This window comes from Pseudophryne corroboree, chromosome 2 (genome assembly GCF_028390025.1).
Source record: "Pseudophryne corroboree isolate aPseCor3 chromosome 2, aPseCor3.hap2, whole genome shotgun sequence".
Classification (NCBI taxonomy): domain Eukaryota; kingdom Metazoa; phylum Chordata; class Amphibia; order Anura; family Myobatrachidae; genus Pseudophryne; species Pseudophryne corroboree.
This window is the reverse complement of record NC_086445.1, coordinates 563,342,263-563,368,271: the sequence shown is the minus strand read 5'-3', so window position 1 is coordinate 563,368,271 and position 26,009 is coordinate 563,342,263. Positions and strand designations below refer to the sequence as shown.

General features: G+C 41.5%; 5 pseudogenes; 3 read left to right on the top strand and 2 right to left on the bottom strand.

The window, feature by feature from the left end:
- Positions 1 to 598: 598 nt before the first annotated feature.
- LOC135052120 (5S ribosomal RNA) lies at positions 599 to 718 on the bottom strand (annotated as a pseudogene).
- A 6,340-nt stretch (positions 719 to 7,058) lies between these two features.
- Positions 7,059 to 7,178, top strand: LOC135052119 (5S ribosomal RNA; annotated as a pseudogene).
- A 3,731-nt stretch (positions 7,179 to 10,909) lies between these two features.
- On the bottom strand, positions 10,910 to 11,029 carry LOC135051995 (5S ribosomal RNA; annotated as a pseudogene).
- Positions 11,030 to 15,899: 4,870 nt separating this feature from the next.
- LOC135051992 (5S ribosomal RNA) lies at positions 15,900 to 16,019 on the top strand (annotated as a pseudogene).
- Positions 16,020 to 20,831: 4,812 nt separating this feature from the next.
- Positions 20,832 to 20,951, top strand: LOC135051991 (5S ribosomal RNA; annotated as a pseudogene).
- The last annotated feature ends 5,058 nt before the right edge of the window (positions 20,952 to 26,009 follow it).

The following is a 26,009-nucleotide window of genomic DNA, read 5'->3' as shown; positions in this document are numbered from 1 at the left end:
GCCACACTTCCGGTATTCGGGCGCCGCGTCACTTCCGCCCCACTTCCGGAGCCCCGACCGCGCATGCGTCCGCGGCTTCAGCAGCACAAGTTCTTCCTAGAGGCCAGTAGTATTTGCAAAGAGAGCTCCATCGGCGGCCATCTTTATGTGGTTAATTCTCATAGTGATTTCATGCGGCGGCCATGTTAACGGAGTTCACAGTTAAGGACATTCTCATATTGATCCTCCGTGAACCATGTAAATAGAGAAGCAAAAACGATGATAAGTGATTGTAAAGGAATGTGTTCATCATATTAACAGTTCCTAAAGTAATTCATCATATCACTGGGTATAGATACTTAGTAAAGTGCATTAGTGTGCTGATTAAAATATATAAATAAATATATTAAATCCGGATATATATTCTTAATAAAGTGCTAATTTAAATAGACATATAAATATATAAATAAATAAATATATAATTATTAAGGTAGTTAATGTATACAGTACAGACAGTGTTACTTAGAGGTGTGAAGTACTAAACAAGGCTAGGGATAAGTTCATATATGTGCAATTGCAACAATGACTAGCTCATGTAGGCTTTTAATATGTAGTTTTTTATTTACAGTACCTGATATTCCCAGATGGTCTCCCTAGTCTGGTACTGATCAGGCCCGACACTGCTTCGCTTCCAAGATCGGGCGAGGTTGGGCATTTCCAGTGTGGTTTGACTGTAATAATTACTTACCATACATGTGTCATATTGCAAATTAGGAAGTGGTAGTGGAGGGGTTGGGGTGGTTTGGAGGTGGGGGGGGGGGGGGAGGTGGAGCAAAGGGAAACAACACTGGTGGAGAAAACGGCCGTGAACATATGTCTATAAATAATTGGAACAAGTGATTACAGTGAGGTATAGATGAAGAGGGTTGGATTCCAACCGTAATGATGGCACCATCGGGTTCACAGGAATGGAGCAATTTCGTAATAGTCATTGAACCCCTTCGGGTGGAGTGTCTGCAATTTGAAGATCCAGAACATCTCTCTGCGTGAAAGTTTATTCGCCAAGTCTCCACCTCTTTCACCCAGCTTTACTAATTCAATAGCCTTAAAGGTTAAGGCCTCCGGGTTGGAGTTGTGTGCCACCTTGAAATGTTTGGATACAGCGTGATTCTCCATTTGATTCTTTATGTTGCGGATATGTTCCTGAATCCTTATTTTCAGTGGTATCTTCGTCTTTCCTACGTACTGCTTACCACACTCGCATTCCAAGAGATAAGTGACTGATTGGGTATTACAGTTAATGAAGTCTTTGATTTTGTACACTTCTTTCTTCTCTATGTCTGTGAACGTTTTTCTGACTGGATGGAGGTACCTGCAGATATTACATCGGCCGCATTTAAAAGATCCAGTGCATTTTGGCAACCGCGTGTTTTCTTCAGATTCCTTACGTAGCATGCTTGGTGCTAAGACATCCTTAAGGTTCTTGGATTTTCTGAAGATTATCTCGGGGCGGGGAGGCAGAAATTCTTTGAGGACTGGGTCCATTAATAGGATGCCCCAGTGTTTGTTAAATGAGTCTTTGATGGATTTCTCATGGCGACTGTATGTTGTAATGAATGAAACGGAATCTTTTTTCTTTTCCTTAGGTTTGTATTCAAGTAATGTTGTTCTCTCTAGTGCTTTTGCTTTAAAAGCTGCTTCTTCCAAAATGTTAGCAGGGTATTCTTTATCCTTAAATCTATTTTTGTATTTCTCAATTTGTGTTTCGCATTCTTCCTGGTTACTGCAGTTTCTCTTTATTCTGTTGAATTGGGAGAAGGGGATATTATTTTTCCATTTCTTTAGATGACTACTTTTATAGTGAAGGTAACTATTTGTGTCGACCGGCTTGATGAAGTTCTTGGTTTCAATCCTTCCATCCTTCCCCTCTAAGATCAGATCGAGGAATTCAATGGATTCTTCCTCGATTTTCGATGTAAAAATAAGATTAAAATCATTCTTACTCAGGAAGTCCATGAATTTGTAAAACCTTTCTTCTGTGCCATCCCAGATGATTAAAATGTCGTCTATGTAACGACGGTAAAAAATCAGATGGTTCTTAAAATCATGATTGCCGTAAATAAAATTCTTCTCCCAACTGCCCATAAACACATTGGCGAAACTCGGTGCAAAAATCGTCCCCATAGCGGTCCCACATCGCTGCAGATAAAAGTGATCTAAAAATTTAAAATAGTTGTGTTGCAGAATAAAAAACATAACATCACAGATAAAATCTTTGTGAATCGTTGTTAGTGAGGTATCAGTTTCCATGAAATCTCTACATGCAAGTACTCCTTTTTCGTGGTTAATGCAGGTGTAAAGCGACTGAACATCTATTGTTGCCCACTTAAACGTGTTTTTCCATTCATGGTCTTTTATAGAGTTCAACACAGCGGTAGTATCCTTCAGGTATGATGGTAGTTCTTTGACATAAGGTTTGAGGAAGACATCTACATATTCTGATAAATTGGAAGTAAGTGAATCAATACCCGCCACAATAGGTCTTCCGGGCGGGTTTTCCAGATTTTTGTGAATTTTAGGCAGAAAATAGAAGATAGGGGTAATGGGGTCCGTTTTCATCAGAAATTGGAACTCTTCCTTGGTAATAACGTCTGTGCGTAGACCGCGCACCAAAAGTATTCTCAATTCATCAACAAAAGTATTTTTGGGGTCACTAGATAATTTGGTGTATGATGTCTCATCTTCAAGTAGTCTCTGTGCCTCGTTGATGTATTTTTGGCGGTCCATGATGACCAAACCCCCCCCTTTGTCAGCTTGTTTTATCACAATTTCTTGGTTCTTCTGTAGTTTCTTAAGAGCTTCTTTTTCACGGTTAGTGATGTTCCTCTCTTTAATTGTGTCCAGGTTGGTTTCACATAGATCCTTTTTTACCATCTCATAGAAGATATTCACATTACTACCTTTTGACTCTAACGGATAAAATTTCGAGGTTGGTTTTAGACCTGACTTGGATTGATTTTCATAGTTACTGATAACAGCATCCTCTTTCCTTAAAAAATGTCTTTTTAATGTTAGTTTTCTGATGAATTTATTTAGATCGATAAAAGTTTCAAATTTGTTGAGACCTCCCGTGGGTGCGAAAGTGAGGCCTTTGTTGAGTAAGGATATTTCCGGTTGTGACAATGTATGTTTTGAGAGATTAAAGATTCCTTTTTCCTTTATGTCCATCAATTTAATGTTCTTTTCTTGTTTTCTCTCCCTCCTACCGCCCCGTCTTCCTCTTCTTCTGTATATCTTCTTTTCAGAGGTGATGCCAAGCGTATGTCTTCCTTCAGGGAGTTTCTTGGGGCTTCTTTTGGTCTTGTTCCTGTTCTTTGGGCCAAAAAAGTCTGATCGCTATTGGAATTTATTCTTTGTAGTGTTGCGAATCTGTTCTGCATCCTTAGGGTAGGAGATGGTGTGTTTATTTCTTGATTTCGTGACGGTTTCCCTTTAACTGGTACAGTTTTCCAGTACTGTCTGTCTGTTTGATTAGATTGTTGATTTATGGTTCCAAACCTGCTCCAATGTTTTACTTTTCCCTGTTCATAGTCTGTTTTGTCCCTGAGAAATTTTTTCTCCTTATTCTTTGTGACCTCTTCTTCAATGTGTTCCATTTTCCTATTAAGAACCTTTTCATTAATTTTGTAGTCCTCTCTGTCTTTAAATGGTTCAAGTTCTGTTTCTTTGCACTTGATATTCTTTTCCAATTCTAGGAGGGAGTTCTTTTTTTCCTCAACCAAAAGTTTCATTAGGTCAATGGAACAGTTGTGTAATGTTTTATCCCATTTTTCTAAAAAGGCTGCATCAAGGTTGCCGAATGTGGGTTGCTTTAGAAGTCTAAGCCCCCTAGGTATTCTGTTCACCGTGAACAGAATACCTAGGGGGCTTAGACTTCTAAAGCAACCCACATTCGGCAACCTTGATGCAGCCTTTTTAGAAAAATGGGATAAAACATTACACAACTGTTCCATTGACCTAATGAAACTTTTGGTTGAGGAAAAAAAGAACTCCCTCCTAGAATTGGAAAAGAATATCAAGTGCAAAGAAACAGAACTTGAACCATTTAAAGACAAAGAGGACTACAAAATTAATGAAAAGGTTCTTAATAGGAAAATGGAACACATTGAAGAAGAGGTCACAAAGAATAAGGAGAAAAAATTTCTCAGGGACAAAACAGACTATGAACAGGGAAAAGTAAAACATTGGAGCAGGTTTGGAACCATAAATCAACAATCTAATCAAATAGACAGACAGTACTTGAAAACTGTACCAGTTAAAGGGAAACCGTCACGAAATCAAGAAATAAACACACCATCTCCTACCCTAAGGATGCAGAACAGATTCGCAACACTACAAAGAATAAATTCCAATAGCGATCAGACTTTTTTGGCCCAAAGAACAGGAACAAGACCAAAAGAAGCCCCAAGAAACTCCCTGAAGGAAGACATACGCTTGGCATCACCTCTGAAAAGAAGATATACAGAAGAAGAGGAAGACGGGGCGGTAGGAGGGAGAGAAAACAAGAAAAGAACATTAAATTGATGGACATAAAGGAAAAAGGAATCTTTAATCTCTCAAAACATACATTGTCACAACCGGAAATATCCTTACTCAACAAAGGCCTCACTTTCGCACCCACGGGAGGTCTCAACAAATTTGAAACTTTTATCGATCTAAATAAATTCATCAGAAAACTAACATTAAAAAGACATTTTTTAAGGAAAGAGGATGCTGTTATCAGTAACTATGAAAATCAATCCAAGTCAGGTCTAAAACCAACCTCGAAATTTTATCCGTTAGAGTCAAAAGGTAGTAATGTGAATATCTTCTATGAGATGGTAAAAAAGGATCTATGTGAAACCAACCTGGACACAATTAAAGAGAGGAACATCACTAACCGTGAAAAAGAAGCTCTTAAGAAACTACAGAAGAACCAAGAAATTGTGATAAAACAAGCTGACAAAGGGGGGGTTTGGTCATCATGGACCGCCAAAAATACATCAACGAGGCACAGAGACTACTTGAAGATGAGACATCATACACCAAATTATCTAGTGACCCCAAAAATACTTTTGTTGATGAATTGAGAATACTTTTGGTGCGCGGTCTACGCACAGACGTTATTACCAAGGAAGAGTTCCAATTTCTGATGAAAACGGACCCCATTACCCCTATCTTCTATTTTCTGCCTAAAATTCACAAAAATCTGGAAAACCCGCCCGGAAGACCTATTGTGGCGGGTATTGATTCACTTACTTCCAATTTATCAGAATATGTAGATGTCTTCCTCAAACCTTATGTCAAAGAACTACCATCATACCTGAAGGATACTACCGCTGTGTTGAACTCTATAAAAGACCATGAATGGAAAAACACGTTTAAGTGGGCAACAATAGATGTTCAGTCGCTTTACACCTGCATTAACCACGAAAAAGGAGTACTTGCATGTAGAGATTTCATGGAAACTGATACCTCACTAACAACGATTCACAAAGATTTTATCTGTGATGTTATGTTTTTTATTCTGCAACACAACTATTTTAAATTTTTAGATCACTTTTATCTGCAGCGATGTGGGACCGCTATGGGGACGATTTTTGCACCGAGTTTCGCCAATCTTTTTATGGGCAGTTGGGAGAAGAATTTTATTTACGGCAATCATGATTTTAAGAACCATCTGATTTTTTACCGTCGTTACATAGACGACATTTTAATCATCTGGGATGGCACAGAAGAAAGGTTTTACAAATTCATGGACTTCCTGAGTAAGAATGATTTTAATCTTATTTTTACATCGAAAATCGAGGAAGAATCCATTGAATTCCTCGATCTGATCTTAGAGGGGAAGGATGGAAGGATTGAAACCAAGAACTTCATCAAGCCGGTCGACACAAATAGTTACCTTCACTATAAAAGTAGTCATCTAAAGAAATGGAAAAATAATATCCCCTTCTCCCAATTCAACAGAATAAAGAGAAACTGCAGTAACCAGGAAGAATGCGAAACACAAATTGAGAAATACAAAAATAGATTTAAGGATAAAGAATACCCTGCTAACATTTTGGAAGAAGCAGCTTTTAAAGCAAAAGCACTAGAGAGAACAACATTACTTGAATACAAACCTAAGGAAAAGAAAAAAGATTCCGTTTCATTCATTACAACATACAGTCGCCATGAGAAATCCATCAAAGACTCATTTAACAAACACTGGGGCATCCTATTAATGGACCCTGTCCTCAAAGAATTTCTGCCTCCCCGCCCCGAGATAATCTTCAGAAAATCCAAGAACCTTAAGGATGTCTTAGCACCAAGCATGCTACGTAAGGAATCTGAAGAAAACACGCGGTTGCCAAAATGCACTGGATCTTTTAAATGCGGCCGATGTAATATCTGCAGGTACCTCCATCCAGTCAGAAAAACGTTCACAGACATAGAGAAGAAAGAAGTGTACAAAATCAAAGACTTCATTAACTGTAATACCCAATCAGTCATTTATCTCTTGGAATGCGAGTGTGGTAAGCAGTACGTAGGAAAGACGAAGAGACCACTGAAAATAAGGATTCAGGAACATATCCGCAACATAAAGAATCAAATGGAGAATCACGCTGTATCCAAACATTTCAAGGTGGCACACAACTCCAACCCGGAGGCCTTAACCTTTAAGGCTATTGAATTAGTAAAGCTGGGTGAAAGAGGTGGAGACTTGGCGAATAAACTTTCACGCAGAGAGATGTTCTGGATCTTCAAATTGCAGACACTCCACCCGAAGGGGTTCAATGACTATTACGAAATTGCTCCATTCCTGTGAACCCGATGGTGCCATCATTACGGTTGGAATCCAACCCTCTTCATCTATACCTCACTGTAATCACTTGTTCCAATTATTTATAGACATATGTTCACGGCCGTTTTCTCCACCAGTGTTGTTTCCCTTTGCTCCACCTCCCCCCCCCCCCCCCCCCCCCCACCTCCAAACCACCCCAACCCCTCCACTACCACTTCCTAATTTGCAATATGACACATGTATGGTAAGTAATTATTACAGTCAAACCACACTGGAAATGCCCAACCTCGCCCGATCTTGGAAGCGAAGCAGTGTCGGGCCTGATCAGTACCAGACTAGGGAGACCATCTGGGAATATCAGGTACTGTAAATAAAAAACTACATATTAAAAGCCTACATGAGCTAGTCATTGTTGCAATTGCACATATATGAACTTATCCCTAGCCTTGTTTAGTACTTCACACCTCTAAGTAACACTGTCTGTACTGTATACATTAACTACCTTAATAATTATATATTTATTTATTTATATATTTATATGTCTATTTAAATTAGCACTTTATTAAGAATATATATCCGGATTTAATATATTTATTTATATATTTTAATCAGCACACTAATGCACTTTACTAAGTATCTATACCCAGTGATATGATGAATTACTTTAGGAACTGTTAATATGATGAACACATTCCTTTACAATCACTTATCATCGTTTTTGCTTCTCTATTTACATGGTTCACGGAGGATCAATATGAGAATGTCCTTAACTGTGAACTCCGTTAACATGGCCGCCGCATGAAATCACTATGAGAATTAACCACATAAAGATGGCCGCCGATGGAGCTCTCTTTGCAAATACTACTGGCCTCTAGGAAGAACTTGTGCTGCTGAAGCCGCGGACGCATGCGCGGTCGGGGCTCCGGAAGTGGGGCGGAAGTGACGCGACGCCCGAATACCGGAAGTGTGGCGGAGAAGCCGCCAGCACTTCATAAAAACGACTGTTTCTATCCGTTTCATGCTCCAAACCTACTTTAAGATTATATAATATACATTGCACTATATATTAATACCTGTTCAGAGTATATAAGACTAGAAATTAGTTAATTCACAGCCTGTACTGCAAACATCCTGTACAAACAGGAAGTGATGTCATAATTACCACTAGATTACCACTGGTATAAATAGAGGCATGGTCCCACTCTGTTAAATACCCCTTGATGAAGTCTGTGTGACGAAACGCGTTGGGCAACCTGACAGTGACCTACATCCAGTTAAGTTATAATTCTTTTATTTGTTCTTTTAACTGGTAATATACGTAGAACTGTGTAAATTGTTTTTATCCCATTTTTTAAAGAGACCTGTTATTTTTATGCAACAAATTTTATGTGAATACCCTATTTTATGTGAATAAATTGTTCTTATATTCTATACCTTTTATTGTGAGTTTTTAAGACACCATTGGTCGCTACTCCCCCTCCCCCCCTTTCTTTTAAATCCTTGTACATTGCAGGGAATTACCATCCTTGTATAGGGGCCAGCTGACACCCTTTTGAATTTTTAGGGAGTGTCTATTTTTAACTTCACTTGTTTTATATTTTCTATTTTAATAATTGTTAAACACAAGTGGCGCAATAACTCCCCCATTTCCAATATATATATATGTATGTATATATAATATCACTAGTACTGCAGCCGGACAGGTAGATAATATATTTATTAGGTAATGATGACTGATGACGGACCTGCTGGACACTGTCAGCTCAGCAGCACCGCAGACTGCTACAGTAAGCTACTATACTAAAGTAGTATGTACAAAGAAGAAAGAAAAAAAAAACCACGGGTAGGTGGTATACAATTATGGATGGACTGCCGAGTGCCGACACAGAGGTAGCAACAGCCGTGGACTACCGTACTGTGTCTGCTGCTAATATAGACTGGATGATAATGAGATGAAATCAATATATATATATGTATGTATATATAATATCACTAGTACTGCAGCCGGACAGGTAGATAATATATTTATTAGGTAATGATGACTGATGACGGACCTGCTGGACACTGTCAGCTCAGCAGCACCGCAGACTGCTACAGTAAGCTACTATACTATAGTAGTATGTACAAAGAAGAAAGAAAAAAAAAAACCACGGGTAGGTGGTATACAATTATGGATGGACTGCCGAGTGCCGACACAGAGGTAGCTACAGCCGTGGACTAACGTACTGTGTCTGCTGCTAATATAGACTGGATGATTGATAATGAGATGAAATCAATATATATATGTATGTATATATAATATCACTAGTACTGCAGCCGGACAGGTAGATAATATATTTATTAGGTAATGATGACTGATGACGGACCTGCTGGACACTGTCAGCTCAGCAGCACCGCAGACTGCTACAGTAAGCTACTATACTAAAGTAGTATGTACAAAGAAGAAAGAAAAAAAAAAACACGGGTAGGTGGTATACAATTATGGATGGACTGCCGAGTGCCGACACAGAGGTAGCTACAGCCGTGGACTAACGTACTGTGTCTGCTGCTAATATAGAGTCTAGACTGGATGATAAATTATTGATAATGAGATGAAATCAATATAATATCACTAGTACTGCAGCCGGACAGGTACTATATATATTTGATATGTAATGACTGATGACGGACCTGCTGGACACTGTCAGTTCAGCACAGCACCGCAGACTGCTACAGTAAGCTACTATAGTAGTATGTATAAAGAAGAATGAAAAAAAAAAACCACGGGTAGGTGGTATACAATATTATATATATATATATATATATAAAAAGTTGCAAGGTGACAGCACTCTCTGTCTAAGGTCAAGAGGTTGGTGCAGGGTCCTAATAATTGATATACACACTCACTTTTCCCATGGCAGAAAAAAGAATTAGACCAGCACTCACGTTTAAGTTGAAGAAAAAAAGGGTTTTTTTTTATTCCTGATAAGACATCAAGGATTCATCAAAGATACACCCCACTGGTTACAGTATGCCCAACAGCCGTTTCAACACTTGGTGGTCTTCATCAGGGGCAAATGTTACTCTGTCAGGAGCTGTCTTAAATAGCGGAGAGGGCGCCAGAATGTCCGAACGGGACGGCCGGAAGCAGCGCGTCATTGCTGCTATCTGATTGGCTCCTGCCCGCACGTGTGATGTGTAACTAACGTACACAAACCCGGCTCTCTCCTTGGTAACCTGCTCCTGCAGCGTAACGGCAATGTAGCGTGGGACGATCTGTATTAAAAGTACAGCGGCATGCAACAAGAATTGCCGCTGTCAGTGCACCCGGACACAGGCACACTTGTAGAGAGTTTAACCCCACAGTGCGCCGGCGGCACAGAGTTACTGACAGCACAATAGTGAAATGTAATAACACAAAATATAGAATGTGCACATATAAGGAAAGCGGACCAAACAGTATCAGCCTGCGTGGCAATGGTGGTAAACAACTCAGAGTCACATAAAGTTTAGCATATCACCACATTAACATAATATGGAAATCGCATTAATAGCATGTCATACAAGGGTTGAAAATGTAATTTCTACATATCACAGCATATCCTGCACAGCAATGATAATGAGCAGTTCCGTGCAGTGTTAATTAAAGCATACCACAGCTTAAGCATAAGTGAGATGTTGCACAACAGTAATAAATGTAATTTTGCACTCCACCATAACGGAGTGAATAAATCATGGCTTAGACAATCAGATATAGAGTACCATATAGAAACCAAATAGTGTCAGGCATGCAGCGGAAATGTAGATTAATCTGTAAAGGACAATCATGTCTCAGGGTACCATACCCAGTATTCCCATACCCTCTCTAAGTATGGTACTGACTGGGCCCAACGCTGCATAATTGCCAAGATCGGGCGGGATTGGATGGTTACCAGCGTGGTAAGATGGTATCCGATAGTCGTGTCCATAACTGACCATGTAGAGTGGCGTGAGGGTCTTCACGTCTTATAGCCTGAGTGAAAAATATAAACACCAATAATCTTGGTACAACACCTGCACCACTCGGGTGTCTTTCTTGTGTGATAATGTAGATAAAGCCATGAGGAGAACCGTCCACCGATAATTAAGATACAACACCTAGTATTCCCACCTTGTCTCCAGATGTGGTACTTGCTAGGCCCATCACTGCTTAATTGCCAAGATCAGACGGGATCGGATGGGGTCCAGTGTGGTATGGTCGTATCAATCAATGCGATGTGCAGTTGTGTGTCCATTAATGCAATGTGAGGAGCCAATTTGGCCCGGTGAGTGAGAGACCCAAGCAGAGAACATAAGCACATGTAAAGTGGTTAACATGACACACGGCGGTGTCTAAGAAAATAAAACCAAAACATTAGTCTCGGTATACAATTCTAACGAATCACAGGAAGCATCCTAAACGGAATTCCTCATTAAGCCCATTCGGGGCCAATGATTGCAATCTGTCAATCCATTGGTGTTCTCTTTGTAAAAGGATTTTATTACGATCACCACCCCTTTGTAGTGGTGGGATCTGATCCAAGATGCAACACTTGAGTTGATTGATAGAATGTTTAGCCTCCATAAAGTGCCTAGCAACAGGTAAGGTTGAGAAGTCAATTGAAGTTCCACCCTGTATGATGCTCTTTTTGATTGTGGAACGATGCTGACTAAGGCGTTCTTTCAGCATCCTGCTGGTCTTCCCAACATATAGCAAATTGCATGGACATTTCAGCACATAGACTACAAATTTACTGTTGCAGTCTAGTCTCTGTCTGATAGTGTAAGTCTTCTTGTCCTGAGGGTTAGTGAACCGATTGCCAAGTAGCAGGAATGAACAGTTTGGACAGCCCGTGCATTTGAAAACCCCTGTTTTAGTGGTTAGCCAATTAGAGGCTGTATTCTTCTTTCTTTTAGAGAAATCTGTTACAACCAGCATGTCCTTCAGATTGGGTCCTCGTTTGTATGCGAATCGAGGTGGTTGCGGAATGGCTTTTGATAATTCTGGATCCGTATCGATGAGATGCCAATGTTCCTGTATCTTATTGCGAATAAATCGAGAAGCAGTCGTATACATGCTAACAAAGTTAAATCTGTCATTGTCTATGACAGTAAGGGCATCCTTTTTAGATAGGAGTTCATCCCGTTTTATTTGGCCAATTTTTTTGAGTGCCAAATCGATCTCCTCCTTAGAATATCCACGATCAAGGAAGCGTTGACTCATTGATTGTAGAGCTGATGGTATTGCTAGTGGGTCCGAAGTAATGCGTATCACCCTAAGCAGCTGCGAGAATGGTAGTCCTCTTTTGAGGGGTGCCGGGTGGAAACTTGTTGAAAGTAAGAGCGTGTTCCTATCTGAAGGTTTACAGTGGATCCGAGTGGTCAAAGTGTTGTTGGACAAAAGAACGGAAACGTCCAGAAAGTTTATTTCTGTTTTGCTGAACGTGAGGCTAAATCTAATGGTGCCAGGGAGTGAGTTAAGATGGTCAATAAAGGTCAATAGTGTTTTCTCACCCCCATGCCAAATGAAAAATAAGTCATCAATGTATCTGACATATGTTGACAAAAATTGACAAAAAAGGGGGTGACCCGTGATGTGTTCTTGTTCATAAATTGACATAAAAATATTAGCATAGGCTGGGGCCATATTAGACCCCATAGCGGTGCCTTGTTTTTGTAAAAAGAAGCAATTCTCAAATAGAAAATAGTTCTTATTCAAAATTAGGTCAATGAGTAACACCATATATTCTGATGGCGGTCCAAAGTAGCATTCACTTTCCGTTATTAATCTTCTGCATGATTCAATTCCCAACGCATGAGGAATATTCGTGTAAAGACTCGAGACATCCAATGTGACCAACAGTGCTTCATCTGGAACATGTTTGATGTTTTCCAGTTTCAATAAGAAATCGGTGGTATCTTCAATGTAGCTAGCTGCACTTTTGGCAAGTGGTTGTAGATAAAAGTCTACAAACTGTGAGAGTGGTTGGCATAGAGAACCCCGGGCCGAGATAATCGGCCGTCCCGGAGGCTGTGCTAAGGATTTGTGTATCTTGGGTAGTGTGTAAAGGATTGGAGTTTTGGGGTGAGGCGTAGTCAAAAAATCAGCAGTGGTCTGATTAATGTACCTGTTACTGACTCCCAAGTTGATTATTGAATCAATTTCCTTTTTATAAGTCCATGTGGGGTCAAAAGTAAGTTTTTGGTAACAGGTTAGGTTGGATAATTGTCCATAGGCCTCTTGTACATAGTAATCAAAATCAAGTAGGACTATGCCTCCCCCTTTGTCCGCGGACCTGATGACTAGTTGGTTGTCATTCTGTAAGGATTTAATGGCAGCTCTTTCACCCTTAGTTATATTGGAATAACTGGGTTTTTGTTCCTTGATATAGGGCATCGTATCCCTTTTAAGTACCCTTAAGAAGGTGTGGATAGAAGAATTGAGGGTCGGTGGATCAAACTGACTGGGTTTCTTCAAAGGACAGTATGGTGTTGTAGACGCCTCCGTTGTGGTATTGGTTGGACCAGGCGAATTGGAAAAGAAGTCTCTAAGGCGCAATTGTCTCCCCAATTTATATAGATCAACCTGCCATTGGAAACTGTCCTGTCCAACAGTGGGTACAAAGGTTAATCCCTTACTCAAAACAGAGAGTTCATCACTCGTCAGTACATGTTTGGATAAATTAAAGACCACTGATGTCTGTATTTTGTTCTCCATTATTGTATTTTTGCTCTTCCTTTTTCTCCCACCTCTGCGGGTGGGTAAAGCGGGTTTTTTTGAGCCCTCCTGTTACGATCAGATCTTGAAAGATAAGTGGTCTCTTGTGCAGATGTAGATGGTGCATCAGAATCACTTGCTGACGTCTGTGATCTGCTATCAATGTCCGTAAAGGCTGTATTAGGTCTTCTTCCTCCACGTCTCTGTTGGGGTCGGTATTTGCGTGGCTCACTGCGCGATACCCAGGGATATACCCTGTTCTCCTTATAGTCCAATTTGACTTGTTTGTATTTATTCTTCTTAAATTTCAACAAGTCACCACGGAATTTGTCAATGTCCTTATTTAGTTTGGAAAAAAGATCACTGTCAGGGGATTGTATCGTCCTAAATAATTCAGATGCCTCTAGTTCAGAAATATCTCTTCTGATTTCCGTAAGATCTAAACCTGCCTGTTCGATTACAAGCAGCATTAGATCCTGGGAACATTTGTTCAAAATGTTGCACCATTTTGTACAAAAGTCATTATTATGTCTCCCCAGTGTGGGTTGATTGTGTAATCTAAACCCTCTGGGGATAAGAGATTCTTTATAGTATTGAGAGAGAGTTAGACCATGCAGATGTAGCTCAACTTCTCTCTTTTTAAGTCTCAATAAGTCATGTATAAATTCCTCTGGACTATCTTTATCAAACGCCAGGGATTCAGTATTGTCAAAAAGTATCCGTTCCGCATCTGATTTATCAAATTGGAGAACAGCGACTAGGTCTTTGTTAGTGCTAGTAGACATTTATTTGTACAGGGGTTTTTTGAAAAAATGAAGAAAAAATTGTGAACAAAAGAAAAAAGCACAATAATAACCTTACGTTGTTGTATACAACTGAACAAAAAAATAAAGATCATTAAATGTTCATGAAAAAAAGATGTATGAAAAAAATTGTGATATAAATCAGACAAATTGTGATTGGTTAATCTCTATTAAAGAGATTATAATCACACAGACTGGTGCAAGTCAAAAAAGTGATACAAAAAGTTGCAAGGTGACAGCACTCTCTGTCTAAGGTCAAGAGGTTGGTGCAGGGTCCTAATAATTGATATACACACTCACTTTTCCCATGGCAGAAAAAAGAATTAGACCAGCACTCACGTTTAAGTTGAAGAAAAAAAGGGTTTTTTTTTTTTATTCCTGATAAGACATCAAGGATTCATCAAAGATACACCCCACTGGTTACAGTATGCCCAACAGCCGTTTCAACACTTGGTGGTCTTCATCAGGGGCAAATGTTACTCTGTCAGGAGCTGTCTTAAATAGCGGAGAGGGCGCCAGAATGTCCGAACGGGACGGCCGGAAGCAGCGCGTCATTGCTGCTATCTGATTGGCTCCTGCCCGCACGTGTGATGTGTAACTAACGTACACAAACCCGGCTCTCTCCTTGGTAACCTGCTCCTGCAGCGTAACGGCAATGTAGCGTGGGACGATCTGTATTAAAAGTACAGCGGCATGCAACAAGAATTGCCGCTGTCAGTGCACCCGGACACAGGCACACTTGTAGAGAGTTTAACCCCACAGTGCGCCGGCGGCACAGAGTTACTGACAGCACAATAGTGAAATGTAATAACACAAAATATAGAATGTGCACATATAAGGAAAGCGGACCAAACAGTATCAGCCTGCGTGGCAATGGTGGTAAACAACTCAGAGTCACATAAAGTTTAGCATATCACCACATTAACATAAAACAGGGGTTTCAAATGCACGGGCTGTCCAAACTGTTCATTCCTGCTACTTGGCAATCGGTTCACTAACCCTCAGGACAAGAAGACTTACACTATCAGACAGAGACTAGACTGCAACAGTAAATTTGTAGTCTATGTGCTGAAATGTCCATGCAATTTGCTATATGTTGGGAAGACCAGCAGGATGCTGAAAGAACGCCTTAGTCAGCATCGTTCCACAATCAAAAAGAGCATCATACAGGGTGGAACTTCAATTGACTTCTCAACCTTACCTGTTGCTAGGCACTTTATGGAGGCTAAACATTCTATCAATCAACTCAAGTGTTGCATCTTGGATCAGATCCCACCACTACAAAGGGGTGGTGATCGTAATAAAATCCTTTTACAAAGAGAACACCAATGGATTGACAGATTGCAATCATTGGCCCCGAATGGGCTTAATGAGGAATTCCGTTTAGGATGCTTCCTGTGATTCGTTAGAATTGTATACCGAGACTAATGTTTTGGTTTTATTTTCTTAGACACCGCCGTGTGTCATGTTAACCACTTTACATGTGCTTATGTTCTCTGCTTGGGTCTCTCACTCACCGGGCCAAATTGGCTCCTCACATTGCATTAATGGACACACAACTGCACATCGCATTGATTGATACGACCATACCACACTGGACCCCATCCGATCCCGTCTGATCTTGGCAATTAAGCAGTGATGGGCCTAGCAAGTACCACATCTGGAGACAAGGTGGGAATACTAGGTGTTGTATCTTAATTATCGGTGGACGGTTCTCCTCATGGCTTTATCTACATTATCACACAAGAAAGACACCCGAGTGGTGCAGGTGTTGTACCAAGATTATTGGTGTTTATATTTTTCACTCAGGCTATAAGACGTGAAGACCCTCACGCCACTCTACATGGTCAGTTATGGACACGACTATCGGATACCATCTTACCACGCTGGTAACCATCCAATCCCGCCCGATCTTGGCAATTATGCAGCGTTGGGCCCAGTCAGTACCATACTTAGAGAGGGTATGGGAATACTGGGTATGGTACCCTGAGACATGATTGTCCTTTACAGATTAATCTACATTTCCGCTGCATGCCTGACACTATTTGGTTTCTATATGGTACTCTATATCTGATTGTCTAAGCCATGATTTATTCACTCCGTTATGGTGGAGTGCAAAATTACATTTATTACTGTTGTGCAACATCTCACTTATGCTTAAGCTGTGGTATGCTTTAATTAACACTGCACGGAACTGCTCATTATCATTGCTGTGCAGGATATGCTGTGATATGTAGAAATTACATTTTCAACCCTTGTATGACATGCTATTAATGCGATTTCCATATTATGTTAATGTGGTGATATGCTAAACTTTATGTGACTCTGAGTTGTTTACCACCATTGCCACGCAGGCTGATACTGTTTGGTCCGCTTTCCTTATATGTGCACATTCTATATTTTGTGTTATTACATTTCACTATTGTGCTGTCAGTAACTCTGTGCCGCCGGCGCACTGTGGGGTTAAACTCTCTACAAGTGTGCCTGTGTCCGGGTGCACTGACAGCGGCAATTCTTGTTGCATGCCGCTGTACTTTTAATACAGATCGTCCCACGCTACATTGCCGTTACGCTGCAGGAGCAGGTTACCAAGGAGAGAGCCGGGTTTGTGTACGTTAGTTACACATCACACGTGCGGGCAGGAGCCAATCAGATAGCAGCAATGACGCGCTGCTTCCGGCCGTCCCGTTCGGACATTCTGGCGCCCTCTCCGCTATTTAAGACAGCTCCTGACAGAGTAACATTTGCCCCTGATGAAGACCACCAAGTGTTGAAACGGCTGTTGGGCATACTGTAACCAGTGGGGTGTATCTTTGATGAATCCTTGATGTCTTATCAGGAATAAAAAAAAACCCTTTTTTTCTTCAACTTAAACGTGAGTGCTGGTCTAATTCTTTTTTCTGCCATGGGAAAAGTGAGTGTGTATATCAATTATTAGGACCCTGCACCAACCTCTTGACCTTAGACAGAGAGTGCTGTCACCTTGCAACTTTTTGTATCACTTTTTTGACTTGCACCAGTCTGTGTGATTATAATCTCTTTAATAGAGATTAACCAATCACAATTTGTCTGATTTATATCACAATTTTTTTCATACATCTTTTTTTCATGAACATTTAATGATCTTTATTTTTTTGTTCAGTTGTATACAACAACGTAAGGTTATTATTGTGCTTTTTTCTTTTGTTCACAATTTTTTCTTCATTTTTTCAAAAAACCCCTGTACAAATAAATGTCTACTAGCGCTAACAAAGACCTAGTCGCTGTTCTCCAATTTGATAAATCAGATGCGGAACGGATACTTTTTGACAATACTGAATCCCTGGCGTTTGATAAAGATAGTCCAGAGGAATTTATACATGACTTATTGAGACTTAAAAAGAGAGAAGTTGAGCTACATCTGCATGGTCTAACTCTCTCTCAATACTATAAAGAATCTCTTATCCCCAGAGGGTTTAGATTACACAATCAACCCACACTGGGGAGACATAATAATGACTTTTGTACAAAATGGTGCAACATTTTGAACAAATGTTCCCAGGATCTAATGCTGCTTGTAATCGAACAGGCAGGTTTAGATCTTACGGAAATCAGAAGAGATATTTCTGAACTAGAGGCATCTGAATTATTTAGGACGATACAATCCCCTGACAGTGATCTTTTTTCCAAACTAAATAAGGACATTGACAAATTCCGTGGTGACTTGTTGAAATTTAAGAAGAATAAATACAAACAAGTCAAATTGGACTATAAGGAGAACAGGGTATATCCCTGGGTATCGCGCAGTGAGCCACGCAAATACCGACCCCAACAGAGACGTGGAGGAAGAAGACCTAATACAACCTTTACGGACATTGATAGCAGATCACAGACGTCAGCAAGTGATTCTGATGCACCATCTACATCTGCACAAGAGACCACTTATCTTTCAAGATCTGATCGTAACAGGAGGGCTCCAAAAAACCCGCTTTACCCACCCGCAGAGGTGGGAGAAAAAGGAAGAGCAAAAAAACAATAATGGAGAACAAAATACAGACATCAGTGGTCTTTAATTTATCCAAACATGTACTGACGAGTGATGAACTCTCTGTTTTGAGTAAGGGATTAACCTTTGTACCCACTGTTGGACAGGACAGTTTCCAATGGCAGGTTGATCTATATAAATTGGGGAGACAATTGCGCCTTAGAGACTTCTTTTCCAATTCGCCTGGTCCAACCAATACCACAACGGAGGCGTCTACAACACCATACTGTCCTTTGAAGAAACCCAGTCAGTTTGATCCACCGACCCTCAATTCTTCTATCCACACCTTCTTAAGGGTACTTAAAAGGGATACGATGCCCTATATCAAGGAACAAAAACCCAGTTATTCCAATATAACTAAGGGTGAAAGAGCTGCCATTAAATCCTTACAGAATGACAACCAACTAGTCATCAGGTCCGCGGACAAAGGGGGAGGCATAGTCCTACTTGATTTTGATTACTATGTACAAGAGGCCTATGGACAATTATCCAACCTAACCTGTTACCAAAAACTTACTTTTGACCCCACATGGACTTATAAAAAGGAAATTGATTCAATAATCAACTTGGGAGTCAGTAACAGGTACATTAATCAGACCACTGCTGATTTTTTGACTACGCCTCACCCCAAAACTCCAATCCTTTACACACTACCCAAGATACACAAATCCTTAGCACAGCCTCCGGGACGGCCGATTATCTCGGCCCGGGGTTCTCTATGCCAACCACTCTCACAGTTTGTAGACTTTTATCTACAACCACTTGCCAAAAGTGCAGCTAGCTACATTGAAGATACCACCGATTTCTTATTGAAACTGGAAAACATCAAACATGTTCCAGATGAAGCACTGTTGGTCACATTGGATGTCTCGAGTCTTTACACGAATATTCCTCATGCGTTGGGAATTGAATCATGCAGAAGATTAATAACGGAAAGTGAATGCTACTTTGGACCGCCATCAGAATATATGGTGTTACTCATTGACCTAATTTTGAATAAGAACTATTTTCTATTTGAGAATTGCTTCTTTTTACAAAAACAAGGCACCGCTATGGGGTCTAATATGGCCCCAGCCTATGCTAATATTTTTATGTCAATTTATGAACAAGAACACATCACGGGTCACCCCCTTTTTTGTCAATTTTTGTCAACATATGTCAGATACATTGATGACTTATTTTTCATTTGGCATGGGGGTGAGAAAACACTATTGACCTTTATTGACCATCTTAACTCACTCCCTGGCACCATTAGATTTAGCCTCACGTTCAGCAAAACAGAAATAAACTTTCTGGACGTTTCCGTTCTTTTGTCCAACAACACTTTGACCACTCGGATCCACTGTAAACCTTCAGATAGGAACACGCTCTTACTTTCAACAAGTTTCCACCCGGCACCCCTCAAAAGAGGACTACCATTCTCGCAGCTGCTTAGGGTGATACGCATTACTTCGGACCCACTAGCAATACCATCAGCTCTACAATCAATGAGTCAACGCTTCCTTGATCGTGGATATTCTAAGGAGGAGATCGATTTGGCACTCAAAAAAATTGGCCAAATAAAACGGGATGAACTCCTATCTAAAAAGGATGCCCTTACTGTCATAGACAATGACAGATTTAACTTTGTTAGCATGTATACGACTGCTTCTCGATTTATTCGCAATAAGATACAGGAACATTGGCATCTCATCGATACGGATCCAGAATTATCAAAAGCCATTCCGCAACCACCTCGATTCGCATACAAACGAGGACCCAATCTGAAGGACATGCTGGTTGTAACAGATTTCTCTAAAAGAAAGAAGAATACAGCCTCTAATTGGCTAACCACTAAAACAGGGGTTTTCAAATGCACGGGCTGTCCAAACTGTTCATTCCTGCTACTTGGCAATCGGTTCACTAACCCTCAGGACAAGAAGACTTACACTATCAGACAGAGACTAGACTGCAACAGTAAATTTGTAGTCTATGTGCTGAAATGTCCATGCAATTTGCTATATGTTGGGAAGACCAGCAGGATGCTGAAAGAACGCCTTAGTCAGCATCGTTCCACAATCAAAAAGAGCATCATACAGGGTGGAACTTCAATTGACTTCTCAACCTTACCTGTTGCTAGGCACTTTATGGAGGCTAAACATTCTATCAATCAACTCAAGTGTTGCATCTTGGATCAGATCCCACCACTACAAAGGGGTGGTGATCGTAATAAAATCCTTTTACAAAGAGAACACCAATGGATTGACAGATTGCAATCATTGGCCCCGAATGGGCTTAATGAGGAATTCCGTTTAGGATGCTTCCTGTGATTCGTTAGAATTGTATACCGAGACTAATGTTTTGGTTTTATTTTCTTAGACACCGCCGTGTGTCATGTTAACCACTTTACATGTGCTTATGTTCTCTGCTTGGGTCTCTCACTCACCGGGCCAAATTGGCTCCTCACATTGCATTAATGGACACACAACTGCACATCGCATTGATTGATACGACCATACCACACTGGACCCCATCCGATCCCGTCTGATCTTGGCAATTAAGCAGTGATGGGCCTAGCAAGTACCACATCTGGAGACAAGGTGGGAATACTAGGTGTTGTATCTTAATTATCGGTGGACGGTTCTCCTCATGGCTTTATCTACATTATCACACAAGAAAGACACCCGAGTGGTGCAGGTGTTGTACCAAGATTATTGGTGTTTATATTTTTCACTCAGGCTATAAGACGTGAAGACCCTCACGCCACTCTACATGGTCAGTTATGGACACGACTATCGGATACCATCTTACCACGCTGGTAACCATCCAATCCCGCCCGATCTTGGCAATTATGCAGCGTTGGGCCCAGTCAGTACCATACTTAGAGAGGGTATGGGAATACTGGGTATGGTACCCTGAGACATGATTGTCCTTTACAGATTAATCTACATTTCCGCTGCATGCCTGACACTATTTGGTTTCTATATGGTACTCTATATCTGATTGTCTAAGCCATGATTTATTCACTCCGTTATGGTGGAGTGCAAAATTACATTTATTACTGTTGTGCAACATCTCACTTATGCTTAAGCTGTGGTATGCTTTAATTAACACTGCACGGAACTGCTCATTATCATTGCTGTGCAGGATATGCTGTGATATGTAGAAATTACATTTTCAACCCTTGTATGACATGCTATTAATGCGATTTCCATATTATGTTAATGTGGTGATATGCTAAACTTTATGTGACTCTGAGTTGTTTACCACCATTGCCACGCAGGCTGATACTGTTTGGTCCGCTTTCCTTATATGTGCACATTCTATATTTTGTGTTATTACATTTCACTATTGTGCTGTCAGTAACTCTGTGCCGCCGGCGCACTGTGGGGTTAAACTCTCTACAAGTGTGCCTGTGTCCGGGTGCACTGACAGCGGCAATTCTTGTTGCATGCCGCTGTACTTTTAATACAGATCGTCCCACGCTACATTGCCGTTACGCTGCAGGAGCAGGTTACCAAGGAGAGAGCCGGGTTTGTGTACGTTAGTTACACATCACACGTGCGGGCAGGAGCCAATCAGATAGCAGCAATGACGCGCTGCTTCCGGCCGTCCCGTTCGGACATTCTGGCGCCCTCTCCGCTATTTAAGACAGCTCCTGACAGAGTAACATTTGCCCCTGATGAAGACCACCAAGTGTTGAAACGGCTGTTGGGCATACTGTAACCAGTGGGGTGTATCTTTGATGAATCCTTGATGTCTTATCAGGAATAAAAAAAAACCCTTTTTTTCTTCAACTTAAACGTGAGTGCTGGTCTAATTCTTTTTTCTGCCATGGGAAAAGTGAGTGTGTATATATATATATATATATATATATATATTATATACAATTATATATATATATATATATATATATATATTAAACTGGTGGTGATTGATTATTAAACTGGTGGTCACTTCAGGTCACGTTGCAACTTGCAACTAGTACTCCGAGGCCTAAGCAGACAATCACAAAATATATTATTATACTGGTGGTCAGTGTGGTCACAACAATGGCAGTGTGGCACTGACTCTGGCAGCAAAAGTGTGCACTGTACGTTATATGTACTCCTGAGTCCTGCTCTCAGACTCTAACTGCTCCCCACTGTCAGTGTCTCCCCCACAAGTCAGATAATACACTTACAGTCACACTATCTAATCTATAAATATCACTTCAGCAAGTAGTATAGTAGTATACAGTATAGTAGTACTCCTCCTAATAATGCTCCCCAAAATACTGTGTCTCTCTCTTCTCTAAACGGAGAGGACGCCAGCCACGTCCTCTCCCTATGACTCTCAATGCACGTGTGAAAATGGCGGCGACGCGCGGCTCCTTATATAGAATCCGAGTCTCGCGATAGAATCCGAGCCTCGCGAGAATCCGACAGCGTGATGATGACGTTCGGGCGCGCTCGGGTTAGCCGAGCAAGGCGGGAAGATCCGAGCCTGCTCGGACCCGTGTAAAAAAACCTGAAGTTCGGGCGGGTTCGGATTCAGAGGAACCGAACCCGCTCATCTCTAGTTTATACCCCAATTATTACAAAGTGTCCTGAAAGTCTTGATGATGACCTTGTTTAGAACATCTGCCTACCATTTGTAAACAGATGGCAAAGTGAAACAGTTCAATTGCACTCTAATATCAAATGTTTAATCAAAGCTGAAAAAAAAAAAGTGAGATTAACTTTTCCCCTACTTATTTGCTGTATATGAGGTACTACTGGTTACCGTTCTTTTGCTTTTTCAACATTTGAGCTCTTTTTTGGTAACCTTCTTTGAGACTCTGGGAGCAGCCAGTGGAGTGTGAAAACATCCTGCCGTATGTTATGAATTTGCACACTATTAATGCAGTTGACTAGCTAGCTAATACTGTGGTTATCTTTTGAACAGACAACAGGCACAAGAATGGCTGTTTACTCAAAATGCATGTGCTCAAAACTTTGTGATAAGATTTTGCTGTTATTAACCATGAAAGAGATTTTTCTATTGGCCAAATGGTATGGCCCATTTGAAGTTATATGCAAAGTATGGAGAGCACACATTATGAGCTAAATTATCTCAGTCTGGCACTCCAAAGTGGAGCCAGATTTTACTTATAAACCTACTAATTGTAGTGACATTGGTTTTGGTCTTCACATGCTTCAAAACTCACAGACAGGGGTATATTTACTAACATTCGGAATTCTCCCGATTTGGTGGGAGAATAATCACGAATGACATCGAAAGTGTAAAACTGCAACTTTTTGAATTGATTACGACTAATTTACTAAGGTGCCGTATTCTGCATTTTCGGGTTTTCCGATGTCGATGTCATTTGTTTTTTTAGGCAGTGTTTTACATGAGTGACTTGTAAAACACTGCCGACTTTAATACAATGAATCTCGGCCGGATCTGAGAGATCCGTGCTGGGCTTCATTGTGCACTTTGTTAAACAAAAAAATAAAGTTTAAATTTTAAAAAAAAATTGCGTGGGGTCCCCCCTCCTAAGGCAAACCAGCCTCGGGCTCTTTGAGCCGATCCTGGTTGCAGAAATATGGGGAAAAAATGGACAGGGGTTCCCCCATATTTAAGCGACCAGCATCGGGCTCTGCGCCTGGTCCTGGTTCCAAAAATACGGGGGACAAAAAGAGTAGGGGTCCCCCGTATTTTTGAAACCAGCACCGGGCTCCACTAGCTGGACAGATAATGCCACAGCCGGGGGTCACTTTTATACAGTGCCTTGCAGCCGTGGCATCAAATATCCAACTAGTCACCCCTGGCCGGGGTACCCTGGGGGAGTGGGGACCCCTTCAATCAAGGGGTCCCCCCCCCCAGCCACCCAAGGGCCAGGGGTGAAGCCCGAGGCTGTCCCCCCCATCCAATAGGCTGCGGATGGGGGGCTGATAGCCTTTGTGAAAAGTGATTGATATTGTTTTTAGTAGCAGTACTACAAGGCCCAGCAAGCCTCCCCCGCAAGCTGGTACTTGGAGAACCACAAGTACCAGCATGCGGCGGAAAAACGGGCGCGCTGGTACCTGTAGTACTACTACTAAAAAAATACCCCAATAAAGACAACACACACACACCTTGAAAGTATAACTTTAATACATCCATCCACACCTCCATATACACATACTTACCTTATGTTCACACGAGGGTCGGTCCACTTCTCCAGTAGAATCCATGGTGTACCTGTAGAAAAAATTATACTCACATAATCCAGTGTTTTCGGCTCCTCGGTAACTCCTTTTGTAATCCACGTACTTGAAAAAAAAATAAAACGGAGACCCGAGCCACGCACTGAAAGGGGACCCATGTTTTCACATGGGTCCCCTTTCCCCGAATGCCAGAAACCCACTCTGACTGATGTCTAAGTGGGTTTCTTCAGCCAATCAGGGAGCGCCACGTTGTAGCACCCTCCTGATCGGCTGTGTGCTCCTGTACTGTCTGACAGGCGGCACACGGCAGTGTTACAATGTAGCGCCTATGCGCTACATTGTAACCAATGGTGGGAACTTTCTGCTCAGCGGTTGACCGAAAGTGACCTCACCGCTGACCACAAAGTTCCCACCATTGGTTACAATGGAGCGCATAGGCGCTACATTGTAACACTGCCGTGTGCCGCCTGTCAGACAGTACAGGAGCACACAGCCGATCAGGAGGGTGCTACAACGTGGCGCTCCCTGATTGGCTGATGAAACCAACTTAGACATCAGTCAGAGTGGGTTTCTGGCATTCGGGGGAAAGGGGACCCATGTGAAAACATGGGTCCCCTTTCAGTGCGTTGCTCGGGTCTCCGTTTTATTTTTTTAATCAAGTACGTGGATTACAAAAGGATTATCCGAGGAGCCTGGTACCCTGGATCTGGTGAGTATAATTTATTCAACAGGTACCCCATGGATTCTACTGGAGAAGAGGACCGACCTGCGTGTGAACATAAGGTAAGTATGTATGTATGTATGTTTGTGTGGATGGATGTAATAAAACTTTACTTTCAAGGTGTGTGTGTATTGTCTTTTTTTGGGTATTTTTTTAGTAGTAGTACTACAGGTACCAGCGGGCCCGTTTTTCCGCCGCATGCTGGTACTTGTGGTTCTCCAAGTACCAGCATGTGGGGGAGGCTTGCTGGGCCTTGTAGTACTGCTACTAAAAACAATATCTTACACTTTTACATAAAGGCTATCAGCCCCCCATCCGCAGCCCATTGGATGGGGGGGACAGCCTCGGGCTTCACCCCTGGCCCTTGGGTGGCTGGGGGGGGGACCCCTTGATTGAAGGGGTCCCCACTCCCCCAGGGTACCCCGTCCAGGGGTGACTAGTTGGATATCTGATGCCACGGCCGCAGGGCACTGTATAAAAGTGACCCCCGGCTGTGGCATTATCTGTCCAGCTAGTGGAGCCCGGTGCTGGTTTTAAAAATACGGGGGACCCCTACGCTTTTTGTCCCCCGTATTTTTGGAACCAGGACCAGGCGCAGAGCCCGATGCTGGTTGCTTAAATATGGGGGAACCCCTGTCATTTTTTTTCCCATATTTCTGCAACCAGGATCGGCTCAAAGAGCCCGAGGCTGGTTATGCTTAGGAGGGGGGACCCCACGCAATTTTTTTTCAACAAATTAACACTTTCCCACCCCTTCCCACTGATATACATGCACGGATCTCATGGATC